The following is a 16,792-nucleotide window of genomic DNA, read 5'->3' as shown; positions in this document are numbered from 1 at the left end:
ACCGTGAGAGACGATGGACTCTGAGAAACAAACTGAGGGTTTTAGAGGGGAGGGGGTTGGGGGATGGGTTAGCCCGGTGATGGGTATTAGGGAGGGTGCATACTGCATGGAGCACTGGGTGTTATACGAAAACAATGAATCATGGATCACTATCAAAAACTAATGATGTATGGTGACTAACATAACATAATAAAATCAAATAAAATTAAAAAAAAAGGAATCAGCCTTCCCAACACCTTACTTTAGCCCAGTAAGATCCATATCAGGCTTCTGACCCTTAGAATTGTGCAACAATAAATTTATGTTGTTTTAAGCCACTAAGTTTGTGATAATTTCTTATACGGTAACAATGGAAAACCAATACATGATTAAAGAGAATGTAAAGGTTCGTGCAGTTATAGAAGAGTGAGGCCCATGATGCTCTGTGTGTAGATAAGCTACTAGGTATGTGCCAAATTCTAGTCTCTTTGAGCTTGGTAAGAATGTTTGAAATCCTACCAATTTCTCTTCTGGGCAGGATTTATGCCTGCTTCACAAGAATTAAAATGCTTTGTTATGCCCTAAAACATTTGAATCTAGTTTGAAAAAGTCACACATATTTGGAATTTTGGAATTCCTGTAATTGCTCAGATCCCTGATTCCTCTCTGAATAGACAGCAGTGGAGTTTTGCTATACCGTATCATTCTATGGATGAAAGAACTTAGAAATTAGAGTCATACAATGTGGGTCTGAGTCCTGCTGTCCTGGAAAAGTAAATCATGTAATCTCCAAAATGTATCTCCAGAATGGAGATGATAACACCTGGTTTATTTATCATTGTGTGGGTCAAGGAGATGATGTGAGTAAAGACGCATTGAGGACTGGCCTACTATGTAAGTTTCAGGTGTGATTATTATATTTGTTATCTTGATTTTCATGTTGTGATAGAACCATAGACTATTAGATCAAGAAAGGGCTCTACAGATCATTTAGTCCTTTATCCTTGAAACTCAGGCCAGGAGAGGTCCATTAACTTGAAAATGTTCTCCTGGCTCCCTTGTGTCCAGCTTCCAACATGGCCTGGGTAATCACTGGAAGATGGGCCAGGCTGGGAACTTGATCTCACTTGAAAGGCATAGGCCTGGGGTGGGGAGGGATGCAGGAAATGTAAGAAATGAGAGGCACAGGGGTCCAATCATAAGAACTGGTGATGAGTTGGGAGGGATTGGCAGAGGGAGAAGTTATCCCTAGGAATTAGGGGAAGTAACAGGCAGAGTGGAAGGAAGCAGTACTGTGCTGAGCTGGCGGTCAGAGTTGGCCTTATATTTGGTGAAAGTAGGAATAGAACTTTGAGCTTCTGATGAAAGTCTTGTGTTCTTCCCACTATACTTATTGGTTTTTGTGTTTTGTTTTTGCAGGAGGAAGAGGGGAAACTGCCTTGTATGTGGGTCTTCTAGTGATTCCTCCCCTACATTTGGAAAGAACTCAAGATGGACTTACTTGAATTCTGCTTAAAGATTAAGGTATTGCAGTGAGGTTCTAGTGAATGATCTCCTTCAGCATGTGATGAGCTCACATCATCAGAACTTGAATCTGTAATCTTGGTCTTGAAAATTTCTTCTTTAATATCTAGACTCACCATGGATAGTCAGGCAAAACAAAGCAGAAGAACACAAAGCAAATCTCTTTATAAGGCAATAGCAATTTTATTTCATTTTTAAAAAAATTTTATTTATTTGACAGAGAGAGACATAGCAAGAGAGGGAACACAAGCAGGGAGAGTGGGAGAAGGAGGAGCAGGCCTCCCGCTGAGCAGGGAGCCCTATGCGGGACTTGATCCCAGGATCCTGGGATCATGACCTGAGCCGAAGGCAGATGCTTAACGACTGAGCCACCCAGGCGCCCCAAGGCAATAGCAATTTTAAATTCACCTCTGGCTCCCTAGGTCTCCTCAGTGTACACATACACAAACACATACCTCACACACCATATATATGCACATAGACACTCATAACACACACAACTCCTGACACACACACACACACACACACACACACATACACACCCACCCCCACATGAAAACAGAAGGTTAAAGAGAATTATGGTACCACTGGTTTTAGGACCTTTTGTCTATTTTGTTTCAAAATAATGTATTGAATTTTATGAATTTTATCCCATCATGTGTTATATAGAAATGTGACCGATGTACAACATATTTCCCCAGATTATATTAAGTGGCCATTTGCAAAAGACGAATGGATTGGAAGATGGAAGAATGAAGTGAGTACCTGTAGAGTCTTAACAGTAAGAGTCCTTTATAATTTTATAAGGATGTAGAATTCAGAGGGCTTCCATATTCACCAATGTATTGTACCCCCAACAGTCCTGTGAAAGAGGCAGGAAGGTAGATTTATTCCTGTACCACAGCTGGCATTCAGAAAGGGGACATGAATTGATCACGGTCAGACTTGGGTAAAAAGAAAGGGTAGCTGACTTCTTTTCTATAACCATGGAGCTGTTTCTCTTGTCTAGTTGCTAAAGAACTACAGCAATAAACACATTTTAAATGAAGTTTAAAATTGATGTTTAAATATAGATTATGTAAAAATTTTCACATTCTAAATGTTAAACATGTTTGCTATGTAAAATTTCAAAAACTTGGAAAAATAGGAGAAAATTACCCTTAGAGTTTTGTTATATTTCTTTAAAATATTTTCTACATTAGGAGTTCTTTGTCATTTTATTTGTTTATTTAGTAGGTTAATATTAAATTACAATTTTTCTATCAAAAACATTTGTCATACATTTTCCTGTGTTATATTATCATTAACATCATATTTAACAGTTGCAAAGTACTCTAGGGACTGTGCTGTGATCTATTTAGCAGTTTCTGTTTTAGGATGTGGGTTGGTTCTAATTTTTGCATTTTCACATTTTTTATTTTTATTTAAATTGTAGTCAGTTAACATACAGGGTAATATTAGTTTCAGGTGTACAATATAGTGATTCAGTACTTCCATACAACACCCTGTGCTCATCACAAGTGCCCTCCTTAAATCTCCATCACCTATTTAACCCATCCCCCACCCACCTCCCCTCTGATGACCATCAGTTTGTTTTCTAGAGTTAACAGTCTCTGTCTTGGTTTGCCTCTCTCTTTTTTCCCCTGTTGCTCATTTGTTTCGTAAGTTCCACATATGAGTGAAATCATGTGGTATTTTCCTTTCTCTGACTGACTTATTTCACATAGCATAATACTCTGTAGCTCTATCCATGTCATTGCAAATGGCAAGATTTCATTATTTTTTATGGCTGAGTAATATTCCAGTGTGTGTGTGTGTGTACACCACTTCTTTATCCATTCAGCATTTTCACATTTTGATTTAATTTTTCGGGATAGATGTCAAGCATTGGGATTATCAAGATATAAAGCAAATTGGATATATTGCTAAATTGCTTTCTAAAAGTGTTCTACCAATCTGTCTTTTGTATTGTAGAAATTAAATCAACTTAAAATGGAATTTTGTTCTCAATAGAACTTCAGGCACAGGGACTTTCTAACTGGCCACCTTTCCCTACAGGACCCAGCATCTGGCTGTGTTGTTCAGCAGCCCCTCTCCTTCTTCAGTCCCATTTCCAGCTTTTCACTGCTTGCCCTACTTCAAAGTTGCTCTCTGCTTACATTGTAACTCATCATCTTTCTCACCTCACATGACAGAGTATTTTTCTAAACGAAGTTAGTTCCCTTCCTAAGAAAACCTCTGGAGCCAGCTGAAAAGATGACATTTTCAACATTCTGTAGGACTCACTGATGCTTGGAAAACATCTACTTACTTATGTGTTTGCTTATTTAGGCTGATGGCTTTCAGGATTTTAATAAAGATGAACTTTCTAGTTATATTAGTTGTCCTAAGGAGAGAGTAGCAGTTCTCGGCTATTGGACATGTCCAAGCAGAGGCAGATCACCACTTTTCAGGACAATTGTAAGTGGAATCCAAGCAAGAGCTGACTATTGAGCTAAAGTAGATGACCTTGAGGATCTCTACAATTGTGAGAGTCCCTGAATCCATGATTTCTACCTTCTCTACCTATTAAATTCCTATTTATTGATGATTTATTTTTAAGGCCTCTCTTTTTAATAGCAGGCTGGCAGAAAGTGTTGGGCCACCGGGTTGGATACTCACGTCGTATTGCTTCCTCATCAATGATTCAATGTGATTAGCTCCCTCTGGCAACGTTCCTCACAATGGAGCCTCTTTAAGTGATTTTTTTGCCTCTGAGACATTCCAGCCCTTTCACTATTTTAGGAACATACTTCTAAATTATACAAGGTTTTGCTGACACAAGGGCCGTAACACCTTGCCAAGAGGAATTCTCCATGAATGGAATAAATTAAGAGGGAAAGCCTGTGAAAGGTGTATCAGTGCAGCTGTTATGACTTTCCCCAACGTAACAGGTTTGAGGCTGAGAACTCCTGACCCCTGGGGCTAGAGGATGCTTTTCGTACCTGGAGTTAGTTACATCGGAAGGGTGCTGAGAGCTCAAACAGCCTGGGCTGGGAGATGCTGGTATGGGAGTCCGCACCTTCACTGGACACTCACATCAGCTGCACCTTTCATTTCAACATTATGTTGCTGATCAGAGTGGCTAAGGAGCACACTACCCTAACTTCATTATTCTACTTAGCGCAGACACAGTCTCCTAGGCCCCTTTCATAATAAGCCAAATGTAAAATATTATAAGAAACTCTGGTGGTATAAATCCTGGGACCTAAAATGTACCAAAAGACTTAAAAGTGAATATACCTTTTATCCCAGCAACTTTGCTTCTTCCTAAGGAAATCATGAAAGAGACGTGCAAGCATGCCCAACTGCAACACTTTATAATAACTCAAACCTGGAACTCTCTTAAATGTCTCCAAATACGAGACTATGTTAAATGAGGTACGTCCATACTATTAAGAATCATGTTGTAGAAAAAGGGTTAGAGATATGGAGATGTTTATGACACATTACTCAGTAAAAGAACCAGGTTACTATATCATACACCTGAAATTAATATAATACTGTATATTAACCAACTAGAATTAAAAAAATTAGAAAAAAACACTTTGAAAAAAATTGACTACTTAAAAAAAGAATATGTTTGATGTAGGTATAATAATGAGTTGATGTTTATTTGGTGCATACTGTGTATGCATATCAGGCACTGTCCAAATTGCTTCACATATATATTTTTTAAAGTTTTAATTTAAATTCCAGTTAGTTAACATACAGCATAATATTAATTTCAGTTATACAATGTGGTAATTCAATACTTCCGTGCAACACCTGGTGCTCCTCACAACAAGTCCACTCCTTAATCTCCATCACCTATTTCCTCCATTCCCCCACCCAACTCCTTTCTGGTAACCATCAGTTCTCTACAGTTAAGAGTCTGTTTCATGGTTTGTCTGTCTCTTTTCTTCCCCTTTGATCATTTTTTTAAAATATTTTATTTATTTATTTGATAGAGAGCACAAGTAGGAAGAGTGGCAGGCAGAGGGAGAGGGAGAAGCAGGCTCTCTGCTGAGAAGGGAGCCAGATGTGGGGCTTGATCCCAGGACCCCAGGATCATGACCTGAGCCACACAGGCAACCCTGATCATTTGTTTTATTTCTAAATTCTACATATGAGTGAAATCATACGGTATTTGTGTTCCTCTGACTGACTTATTTTGCTTAGCAGAATACTCTAACTCCATCCATGTCATTGCAATTGGCAAGATTTCATTCTTTTTATGGCTGAGTAATATTCCGTTGTGTGTGTGTGTACACCACATCTTCTTTATCCATTCATCAGTTGAAAGACATTTGGGCTATTTCTATAATTTGGCTATGGTAAATAATGGGCTATAAACATTGGGTTGCATGTATCCCTTTGAATTAGTGTTTTTGTATTCTTTGGGTAAATACCTAGTAGTGCAATTGCTGGGTTATAGGGTAGTTCTATTTTTAATTTTTTGAGGAACCTCCATACTGTTTTCCAGAGTGACTGTACTAGTTTGCATTCCCATCAACAGTACAAGAGGGTTCCCCTTTCTCCACATCCTCACCAACATCTGTTGTTCATGTGTTGTTCAATTTAGCCATTCTGACAGGTGTGAAGTGATATCTCATTGTGGTTTTGATTTGCATTTCCCTGATGATGAATGATATTGAGCATCTTTTTGTTTGTCTGTTGGACATCTGCATGTCTTCTTTGGAAAAATGTCTATTCATGTCTTCTGCCCATTTTTAAATTAGATTATTTGTTTTTTGGTTGTTGAGTTTTATAAGTTCTTTACATATTTTGGATACTAATCCTTTATCAGATATGTCATTTGCAAATATCTTCTCCCATTCTGTAGTTTTGATTGTTTCCTTAGCTGTGCAGAAGCTTATTTTGATGAGGTCCAGATAGTTTATTTTTGCTTTTGTTTCCCTTGCCTCAGAAGTCATATCTAGAAAGAAGTTGCTATGGCTGATGTCAGAGAGGTTGCTGCCTGTGTTCTCCTCTAAGATTTTTATGGTTTCATGTGTCATATTTAGGTCTTCAATCCATTTTAAATTTATTTTTGTGGATGTAAAGAAAGTGGTTTAGTTTTGGGGTGCCTGGGTGGCTCAGTCGTTAAGTGTCTGCCTTCGGGTCAGGTCATGTTCCTAGGGTCTTGGGATCGAGCCCCGCATTGAGCCCCGCATTGGGCTCCCTGCTCTGCTGGAGGCCTGCTTCTCCCTCTCCCGCTCCCCCTGCTTGTATTCCCTCTCTGGCTGTCTCTTTCTGTCAAATAAATAAAATCTTAAAAAAAAAAGAAGGTGGTCTAGTTTCATTCTTTGGCATGTTTCTGCCTAGTTTTTCCCAACACCAATTGTTGAAGAGACTGCCTCTTTCCTGCTTTGTTAAAGATTAATTGACCATATAGTCGTGAGTTAATTTCTGGGGTTTCTATTTCTGTTCTGTTGATCTATGTGCCTATTTTTGTGCCAGTACCATACTGTTTTGATCACTACAGCTTTGTAATGTAACTTGAAGTCTGGAATTATGATACGTCCAGCTTTGCTTTTCTTTCTCAAGGTTGCTTTGGCTATTTGGGGTCTTTTGCAGTATTCACAAATCAGTCAACATGATATACCACATTAATAAAAGAAAGGGTAAGAACATATGATCATTTCAATAGATGCAGAAAAAGCATTTGACAAAGTTCAACATTCTTTCATAAAAACCCTCAACAAAGTAGGGTTAGAGGGATAATTCCTCATATAAAGTCCATATATGAAAAACCTACAGCTAATATCATTGTCAATGGGGGAAAAACAGAGCTTTTCCTCTATGGTTAGGAACAAGGTAGGGATGTCCATTCTTACCCCTGTTATTTACCATAGTACTGGAAGTCCTAGCCATAGCAATCAGACAACAAAAAGAAATAAAAGGCACCCAAATCAATAAGGAAGAAGTAAAACTTTCACTATTTACAGATGACATGATACTCTATATAGAAAGCTTGAAAAACTCCACCCCAAAATTGCTAGAACTGATTCACCAATTCAGTAAAGTTGCTGGATACAAAACCAAGGTACAGAAATCTCTTGCATTTCTATACATCAATAATGAAGGAGGAGAAAGAAATTAAGGAATCAATCCGATTTACAATTGCACCCCAAACAATAAGATACCTAGGAATAAACCTAATGAAAGAGATGAAAGACTTTGCACTCTGAAAACTATAAAGCACTAATGAAAGAAATTGAAGATGACACAAAGAAATGGGAAGACATTCCCATGCTTATGATTGGAAGAACAAACATTGTTAAAATGTCTATACTGCCCAAAGCAATCTACACATTTAGTGCAATCATCAAAATACCAACAGCAATCCTAAAATTAGTATGCTTTACATGTATTAATTTATTTAATCCTTACAAAATTCTGTGAACTAGTATTATTACCCCATTTTATAGATGAGGAAACAGGTACAGAAAGCAAAGGTAACTTGCTTAAGGTTACTAGGCAGAACAGGAATTTAGCTGGGGAAAAACTTGGCTCCAAAGCTGAAGCTGTGAACCACAACTAACATTGCTTCCAAAAGACTGAAAAGACAATCTCTGGAAGCTAAATGTGATTACATATGGTTGTTAAGATTATGGTTGATATTTTTCTTTTGAACATTTATTTATTTACTTTTTGAGAGAGAGAGAGAGAGAGCATAAGCAGAGTGGGGTGGGGAAGAGAGGGAGAGAGAGAAAATCATAAGTGGGCTCCATGCCCAGCATGGAGCCTGATGTGGGGCTTGATCTCACAACCCAGAGATCATGAGCTGAGCTGAAATTGAATCAGAGACACTTAACTGACTGAACCACCCAGGTGCCCCCCACCCTTTTGAGCATTTATGAAGAGAATAATACTTGTTGTAAAATAACATAAAAAATAAAGACTCTTGAGCCATGAGTAGCAGCTCTCCAATTAATTAGTGTGCTCAACCAACATTAATTTGGCTAGATAAAGAAATAAAACATAGTTTTGCTCTGTGAATCCATCACCATTTGGAATTCAGTATTTCGTTTGGGTGGATTAGCTCACTGTCTCACACAGAGGCCAGGAGGGTAGAACCAAAGTTCATAATTTTCACTATAGGTTCATTTCTTAATTCATCTCAGATTAATGTTGACCTTGGGTGTTTATATTTAGCAATTTTATTCCTTTCTTGTGTTGAAGGTCTCAGAATTGCAGAATTTTGGCCCTAGAGCAGTGTTTCTCAGCTGGGGGTGATTCTCTTCCCTAGTGAACATTTGATAATTTTTGGAGACTTTTTGACTGTGAAAACAGGGTGGAGGTGTTGCTACTGGCATCTACTGGGTAGTGGGAAGCCAAGGATGGTGATAAATATCCTGCAATGCATAGGAGAGCCCGTGTGTTCAAGAAATATTAACTACAGGCCACCTGGGTGGTGCAGTTGGTTAAGTGTCCAGCTCTTGGTTTCAGTGTGGGTTGTGATCACAGGGTCATAGATCAAGCCTTGAACCAGGCTCCAGGCTCAGTGTGGAGTCTGCTTGAGATTCTCGCTCCCTCTCCCTCTGCCCCCTCCCCCCCAATAAATAAACAAATAAATCTTAAAAAAGGAAGTATTAACTATGATTATTAGTATTCTTGATAACTGAAAGGGCTTTTTAAAATTTTATTTATATTTTTTATTTTTATCGATAATTTTTTAAAAAATTGAGTTATTGACAGAACATTTATTAGTTTCAAGTATACAACATAATGATTCAATATTTGTATATATTGTGAAATGATCATCACAATAAGTCTAGTTAACATCTGACACTATACATGGTTATAGAACTTTTTTTTTCTTGTGATGAGAACTTTTAAGATTTACTCTCTTAGAAACTTTCAAATATGCAATACGGTATTATTAACAATAGTTATTAACATATCCCCATGACTTTATTTTATAACTGGAAGTTTGTACCTTTTGACCCTCTCCACCCATTTCACGACCCTTACCCCCACCTCTGGCAACCATAAATCTGTTTCTGTATCTCTAAACTTACTTTTTTTTAAAATTCTACTGAGATCATATGGTATTTGTCATTTTCTGTCTGACTTATTTTACTTAGCATAGTGCCCTCAAGATCCATCTATTGCAAATGGCAAGATTTCATTCTTTTTTAATGGCTGGATAATATTCCATTATATATTTAAACCACATTTCCTTTACTTATTCATCTGTCTGTGCACACTTAGGTTGTTCCATATCTTGGCTATTGTAAATAATGCTGCATTGAGCATGCGGATGCATATATCTCTTTGACTCAGTGTTTTTGTTTTTATTTTTTAAGATTTATTTATTAGAGAGGGAGAGTGTGAGGACATGCAAGCAGGGGGAGGGACAGAAAGAATTCTTCAGGCAGACTCCCTGCTGAGTGTGCAGTACGACATGGGGCTTGATCTCATGACCCATGATATCATGACCTTAGCTGAAACCGTGTGTCAGATGCTTAACTGACTGAACCACCCAGGTGCCCCAATTTTTGTTTCCTTTGGATATATACCCAGAAGTGGAATTGCTGGATCATATGGTAGTTCTATTATTTATCTTTTAAGGAACCTCCATACTGTTTTTTTAATAATGGCTCACCAATTTACATTTCAACCAATAGTGCACAAGGGTTCCCTTTTGTCCACATCCTCACCAACACTCAATATTTCTTGCCTTTTTCATAATCGTCATTCTAACAAGTGTGAGGTGATATCTCATTGTGGTTTTGATTTGTATTTTCCTGATGATTAGTGATGTTGAGCATCTTTTTATGTACCTGTTGCCAATTTGTATGTCTTCTTTGGAAAAATGTCTATTTGTATCTTCTTCTGTTCACTTTTTGGCTAGATTGTTCTTTTGCTTTGAGGTATGAGTTCTTTATATATTTTGGATTTTAATCCCTTATGAGATGTATGAATTGCAGATATTTTCTTCCATTCATTAGGTTGTCTTTTCATTTTGTTGATGCTATCCTTTGCCATGCAGAAGTTTTTGGTTTGAAATAGTCCCATTTATTTATTTGTGCTTTTGGTGCCTTTGCTTTTGGTGTCAGATCTAAAAAATCATTGCCAAGACCAATGTCAAGGAGCTATGTCTTCTTCTAAGAATTTTATGGTTTCAGGCCTTACATTCAAGTCTTTTTCATTTTGAGTTAATTTTTGTGTATAGTGTAAGATAGTAGTCCAATTTTATTCTTTTGCATGTGGCTTTCCAGTTTTCCCAGCACCAGTTATTGAAGAGACTGTCCTTTTCCCATTGTATATTCTTGGCTCCTTTGTCATAAATTAACTGACCATATATGCCTACCTGAGGACCAATTATCACATTCATTGCTGTAGGTAAGATTAGTAAGGCTAAAGGCCTAAACTGAGGTCATTGAAATATGAATGGAGAGAAGGGTGGACTTGAGAGAACTCTAAGAAATAAAAGCAGTGGGCATTTGTGAATGATTGAATGTAGACAGTGGTGAAGGAATGATTTTTGATTTTGTGTCATTAATTTATCTAAAAAGATATCTGTATAAGTATAGTCTATTTAGTGTTCACATCGTTAGTTATTCAGTCATTCATTTAACAAGCATTTATTGAGTAGCTGCCTTTAAGAAAGCCCAGTGTTTTAAGCATGGTGGGACTATGTTTATTGTACATATACTATACATATATTTGGACTTGACCCTTAAGGAGTTTATAGTTTAGTAGAACTTATTTAAAGATCCTGGAAATACTATTTTATTTTTAAGTCATGTGTCCAAACTTGGACAGTTGGATGCTGTCCCCTGAGTTGAAGCTTGAGCAAGTGGCACAGAACCAATGGGTAGTGGTCCCTTGTAGTCTGTGTCCTAAGAGTTTCTTCCATCTACAGGTTGGCCAGAGTTTCTTCATCTTTACCTTCTGGAACTCCCTTGGTTCCTGTCTATTTTCAAACTTGGGATTCCAGCTTTTTTTTTGATTTTGTGAACCTTTAGAGATCCTTTGAAATCATTACCTTTTCCTTACATTAGACTTGGTTTCTTTGGCTTGCCTTCCCCATGTGCTCATATTTTCAGTTTTCATATCTTTGTTTTTTCTCCTTTCTATGCTTATGCAACTTTTCAAGTTTGTCTTCTGCAGCATTGGTTCAGTTTTCCTGCCCTTAACTGCCTCCAAAGTTGATTTTAATCCCTTGGTTGCACTTTGCTTCTTTTATATCTTTTCCATTGCAATCTCATTCCTGGTGTTTTTAGTTTTAGATTGTTCTCTTCATATGGATATCTTTCCCTCCTTCAAAGGGAATTTGTCTTCCATCATGCAATTAAGATCGCCAAACCATTTATTTCCATCGAATACCGAATATCAAACATTTTCTGACCACAGAAATGATACCTTCTTTCTTTGAATATAGAAAAATTATTATTTAATTCCTTAAATGAATTGCATTATTAGAGAGAAAGCCCAGGGTCCAGAAATGCTGCTTTGAAGATAGTATCACCTTGAAACTCATACATTCCTTCCCACTTTCCACATCAGAATGCTATGGCTTTGGATACAAAAAAAGAGAAACACATAGATACTACTCCATCTGTGGCTGTCAGTTTGGGTGTTTAATCTCCCCTTTCCCCATTGTATGTGGAGTCTACTTCCGTAGGATCAACAAAGACCATTTCTTCGGTGAGCAAGACTCATCACAGCACATTTACCCCTGCTTGAGCATGTTCAGACCTCACATACATCATAGTGTTTTAATGGGATAGATAGAATTTTTAATATTGTTACTAGCTGAAACTCTTTTCTCTTCTGAATCATCAATTTACTAATGTGTTCAGGCTTTGTTTTGTTTTTTTGCCTTCCTGTTGCACTCCATATACTGAAGATGTATGGCTCATACCCAGCTCCTCCTTTCCTTAGCATTTCTGTCATTTTCTACAGAATAGGAAAGACTTTCCTTTGCTCCCTAATCTTGTCCTATTTTTTCTTGTCACTCTTCTATCATTTCAGAGACTGAGAATAGGCTGACTATAAGATATTTTATAGACTTGCTCTTTTGCATCTTTTTGAAGGAAAGTGAGAAATGGAGGCAGACAAAGCTTGTTATATAGTACTATTTTATTACTCCCTTCTTATGTGCTTTTTATGTCAAACTGTCTATGACATTTCTACTTAGATAGCTCACAGGATCTTCAGACTTAAGGTGTGTATAACTATGCTGGCCTCCCCTGACCCTGAGCCCAACCTGAAGTTTGCTCCCTCTTCCATGGTCCTGAGTTGTTTACCACTGTTGATTACCCAGAAACCTAGCAGTCATCCTTCATACACCTCTTTCTCTCTCAAACTTCTTACCAATTCTTTTGAGTATATTTATTAAATAAATTTCAATTAATTCATCACATTTATCCACATGCTGCTCATGCTAATGGTATCTCTACCCTGGAGTACAGCCTTCTAAGAGATATTTCCATAAGGATTTTTGTTTGTTTGTTTTTGGGTACAAATAATAGAAGACAGCTTAAATAATAAAAGACTTTTATTGGCTTTTTGGATTGAAAAGGCCAGAGTTAGGGTCAGCTTCAGGTAAGACTTGATTGAGAATGTCACCAATGTTGCTAAAATTTTGGTTTCTTTCAATTTCTCCTTTTTACTTTCTGTGGTGTTATATTCCTCCTAAAACTGGATCAGCCTGTCAAATAAGGGGGCCACTAGGAGGTTTTAGGTCCTCATGCTTTCTTGTTCATGATCTTTAGGAAGAGAAAACATTTCTCCCGGAAACTTGTGTAGAATAGTGACAAAGCTTCTTTCCCAGTAGTCCTTTTTTTTTTTTTTCCATTTACCCTGTTTGGGTCATGTGTCCTTCCTTGAAGTAGTCACCATAGTCAGAGGGATGGATTTTGTTGATTGGAGACTCACCCTTAGAACTGAGGGGAAATAGATCCCACTCACACTCTATGGCCAGGGGAAATAGCTTAAAGGCATTTTGGAGACTTGTTAACTGAGAAGGAAAGTACAAGGCAGCACACGTGACTTATCCACTACACTGCATTCACTCTAACCTCCCTCAAGTCTTTTCTCCACTGTGTAGGCAATGCAGTCTTTTAAAAAGAGAAATTGTGTTGTGTCACTCCTTTATTTAAAATCACTCTTAGCCTCACTTTGCTCCTTGGATAAAGATAAAAAATAATCCCCAACACTCCTTATAAGTTCCTTCTGGCTCTGCCTACTTCCCAACCTCATCTGTTACTATTATCTGCTTTTGGTCTCTATCCACTCACCCTGGCTGGCTCTTGTTCCTTCTCTTGGATTATCAGGGCTTTTTCTTGTCTCAGAGCCTTCAGATAGCTATGCCATCTACCTGGAATAATCTTGGCTACTTTCTTCATCTGCACAACTCCACTTCACCTGTGCTTTTCTGTTATAGTCCTTTCACTATTTAAAATAGGTTATAATGAGATAGTTGACCTAATGTTTGTTTTTTCCAACTAGACTGTAAGCCCCATGAAGATAAACACAGGGCTTGTACTTTTTAAGAACCAATGTGTCCTTGGTATCCAGCATAGTTCTTGGGCCTTGCTTAGTAAATATACTCACCACTTTCATTCTAACATCAAATAAAACCCCTCATCTGGTATCAATAGCAGTTCCCCCACCTGTCTCTGTTTGTTCATTTGTTGGATGGCACGACATTACCCATCTTGTTATTTCCTGTGAGCAAGATCTTTCACTTCAAAGAGCCCAAATGTCCTCATATCTAACCAGAGAAAAAGATATTTATCTCTTTGGAAATTAAATTAGCTCAAGTATGTGTAAGTACCTAGAGCACTTGGTATACTTTGACAAATATTTGCTAACTTAAAATTGGAATCTGTATTTGCAGAACTTTCCATTAGGTGTCTGTCCTAACATTAGCCATGACAAATACCTGGATAACCCTTGAAAAGTTACTTTACTATTTATCTTTATAAATATTTGTTGAACACTCAGGATGTGTGTGGCATTTTCCCAGGCTGTTGAGGGACAAGTGAGAAAGGGAATCTAGAAGACAGAGAGACAGTACTACAGAGCTGCTAGTCTTATTTGCACTTCATCCCAACTTGACATTAATATATACATTTTGCACTGAAATTGTTTTCTATTATTAAAACCTGAATCTCATTATATACCAACCTACAAGGTCATTGTGAAGAATTTTAGGCCTTTGCTCTTGTTTTCATTTTCCAGGTTGTATTTATGCTTGGCTGGATTTATTCTTCAGATGTGCTTTGTTAAAAGCCCTATATCATAAGAAATAATCATTTTGACATGAATTATAATTTCAAGAATGGCTTTCTTAACATTCCTAAATATTCACTAAGGTAAATCATAGGAGAAGAGCAAGTAATATAGTTGCTCACTTTGGCATTATGTCATTATGTCATTTCATCATTTTAAAACTTATCTTTTTAATTATAAAAACAATGAATGTTCACTATAGAAAATTTGGAAAATATAGATAAGGAAAAAACAAACATTTGTAATCTTACCACCCAAAGAGATAACCGCTGTTGACATTTTAATATTCTTTCTTACACACATACTCATGTGTGTGTGCACACACACGCACACATACGTGCACATATGCACAGACATCATTTCAGATAATTAAATGGAAGTCATAATATTTAGCCAGTTTTTAAATGTGTTCTACTCAGCAATGAATTGTGATTTTAATTAATTCTTATCAGTTCCTATAGTTTTACCATTGTTTTTTTTGCATTTGTAGACCTATTACATAAAATATTTTGATCTCATTCTTGCAAATATTTATATTGCTGGTCTTGTTTTCCTGCCTAATTGCATTGACTTTCCAGAACGATGATAATTATTTGTGATAAAATATGCTTATCGTGTTCTTGACTTCATTTATTTTTTTAAAGATTTTATTTTTTATTTGACAGAGAGCGAGCACAAGCAGGGGGAGCAGCAGAGGCAGAGGGGAGAAGCAGGCTTCCCGTGGAGCAGGGAGCCCAATGTGGGGCTTGATCCCAGGACCCCGGGATCATGACCTGAGCCGAAGGCAGATACTTAACGACTGAGCCAGCCAGCTGCCCCTGTGTTCTTGACTTTAATGGAATTGTACGTAACTATATGTATAAGTGTGTATGTGCATTTATGTGTGGTGTATGTGTGTCAGCATTGAGGGTATTACAGGAAAGGGTTCCTGTGAGAGTCTGTGATTGGTTGGTAGGGTGGGATAAGTAACCATCAGTAAAGATTAGGGGATTGAATAAATTCAGAACCGACAAATTGTTCCAGCTTTTGGGAGGCAAGGAAGGACTACAGGTGAGGGAAAACTAAAGGCTGACTCACTAACACTTTTTTTCTAAGACAGTAGCAGCTGGCAGAAATTCATTTATATGCCATTTATTGGAGAGAAAGGGTGAGCCTGGATCTAGAAAGGGTACAAAGCTTTTAGAATCCCTTTTGCTGTATTGGGGGAACAACACTTGATAGGAGCCCCAGGATCGGTGCAGTAGTTAAATCAGACAAAGCCTGGTAGCACAGCAGGGCTTTTGCTCCCAGAAAATCCAGGAGGGAGGCCCATGAGGTCCAAACCATGTGACTGGTGCAGAGGCCAGACTAAGCATAAAGCTCTCAAGAAGAGAAAGCTGGCCTCCATCACAGCTGTGTAACCAAATACAAGGAAGAAATGACACATGAAGATTCCTTGCTGCAGGTGCCATTGGTTCACTGAACTGTGATGTAAAGCCATGTAAAGCAGCATTCATGCTTAAGATTGAAAAAATTCCAACAACAACCAGATGTGCAGTGAGGGAAAACCTAGGCCTTAGTAGACCTTTTCTAATTCCAGCATGAGCAGATAAAGGAAAACCAGTATGGGATTCCTCAAAAAATAGGATGGCAAAACAAAGACATGAAAAATTCAGAAATACAAACTTTTAAAGATTTGCTTTAGGATAGTATTTGCTATAGGATTTATAAAATATTTTGTAGCATCTGCTTATGGAATTAACTAAATTTGTAGCATTTCATCAACTTTTTGTTGAAAGATCAAAATAACATAATGGGAAAGTCAATTGAGATGAACAAAAGAGCTTTTTTTGTTTTTGTTTTTTAAAAGATTTAATTAATTAATTTGAGACAGAGTGGGGGAGGTGCAGAGGGGGAGGGAGAGGAAGAGAGAATCTCCAGCAGACTGTGCAGAGCCCGATGTGGGGCTCAATCCCAGGACTCTGAGATCATGACCTGAGCCAAAGCCAAGAGTGGGATGCTTAACTAACTGAGCCAC

The 16,792-nt window shown here is 37.6% G+C and overlaps 1 long non-coding RNA gene across 1 annotated transcript; it reads left to right on the top strand.

Moving 5' to 3' along the window:
* The first annotated feature begins 1,396 nt into the window (after positions 1–1,396).
* LOC113934928 lies at positions 1,397–15,611 on the top strand. Its single transcript, XR_003523838.1, has 3 exons — positions 1,397–1,503; positions 2,205–2,260; positions 15,441–15,611. It is a non-coding gene; the product is annotated as an uncharacterized LOC113934928 (long non-coding RNA).
* The last annotated feature ends 1,181 nt before the right edge of the window (positions 15,612–16,792 follow it).

Source organism: Zalophus californianus, chromosome 13, assembly GCF_009762305.2.
Source record: "Zalophus californianus isolate mZalCal1 chromosome 13, mZalCal1.pri.v2, whole genome shotgun sequence".
Taxonomy (NCBI): domain Eukaryota; kingdom Metazoa; phylum Chordata; class Mammalia; order Carnivora; family Otariidae; genus Zalophus; species Zalophus californianus.
Note: the sequence above shows the minus strand (reverse complement) of the source record. Positions and strands in the feature narration are given on the sequence as shown.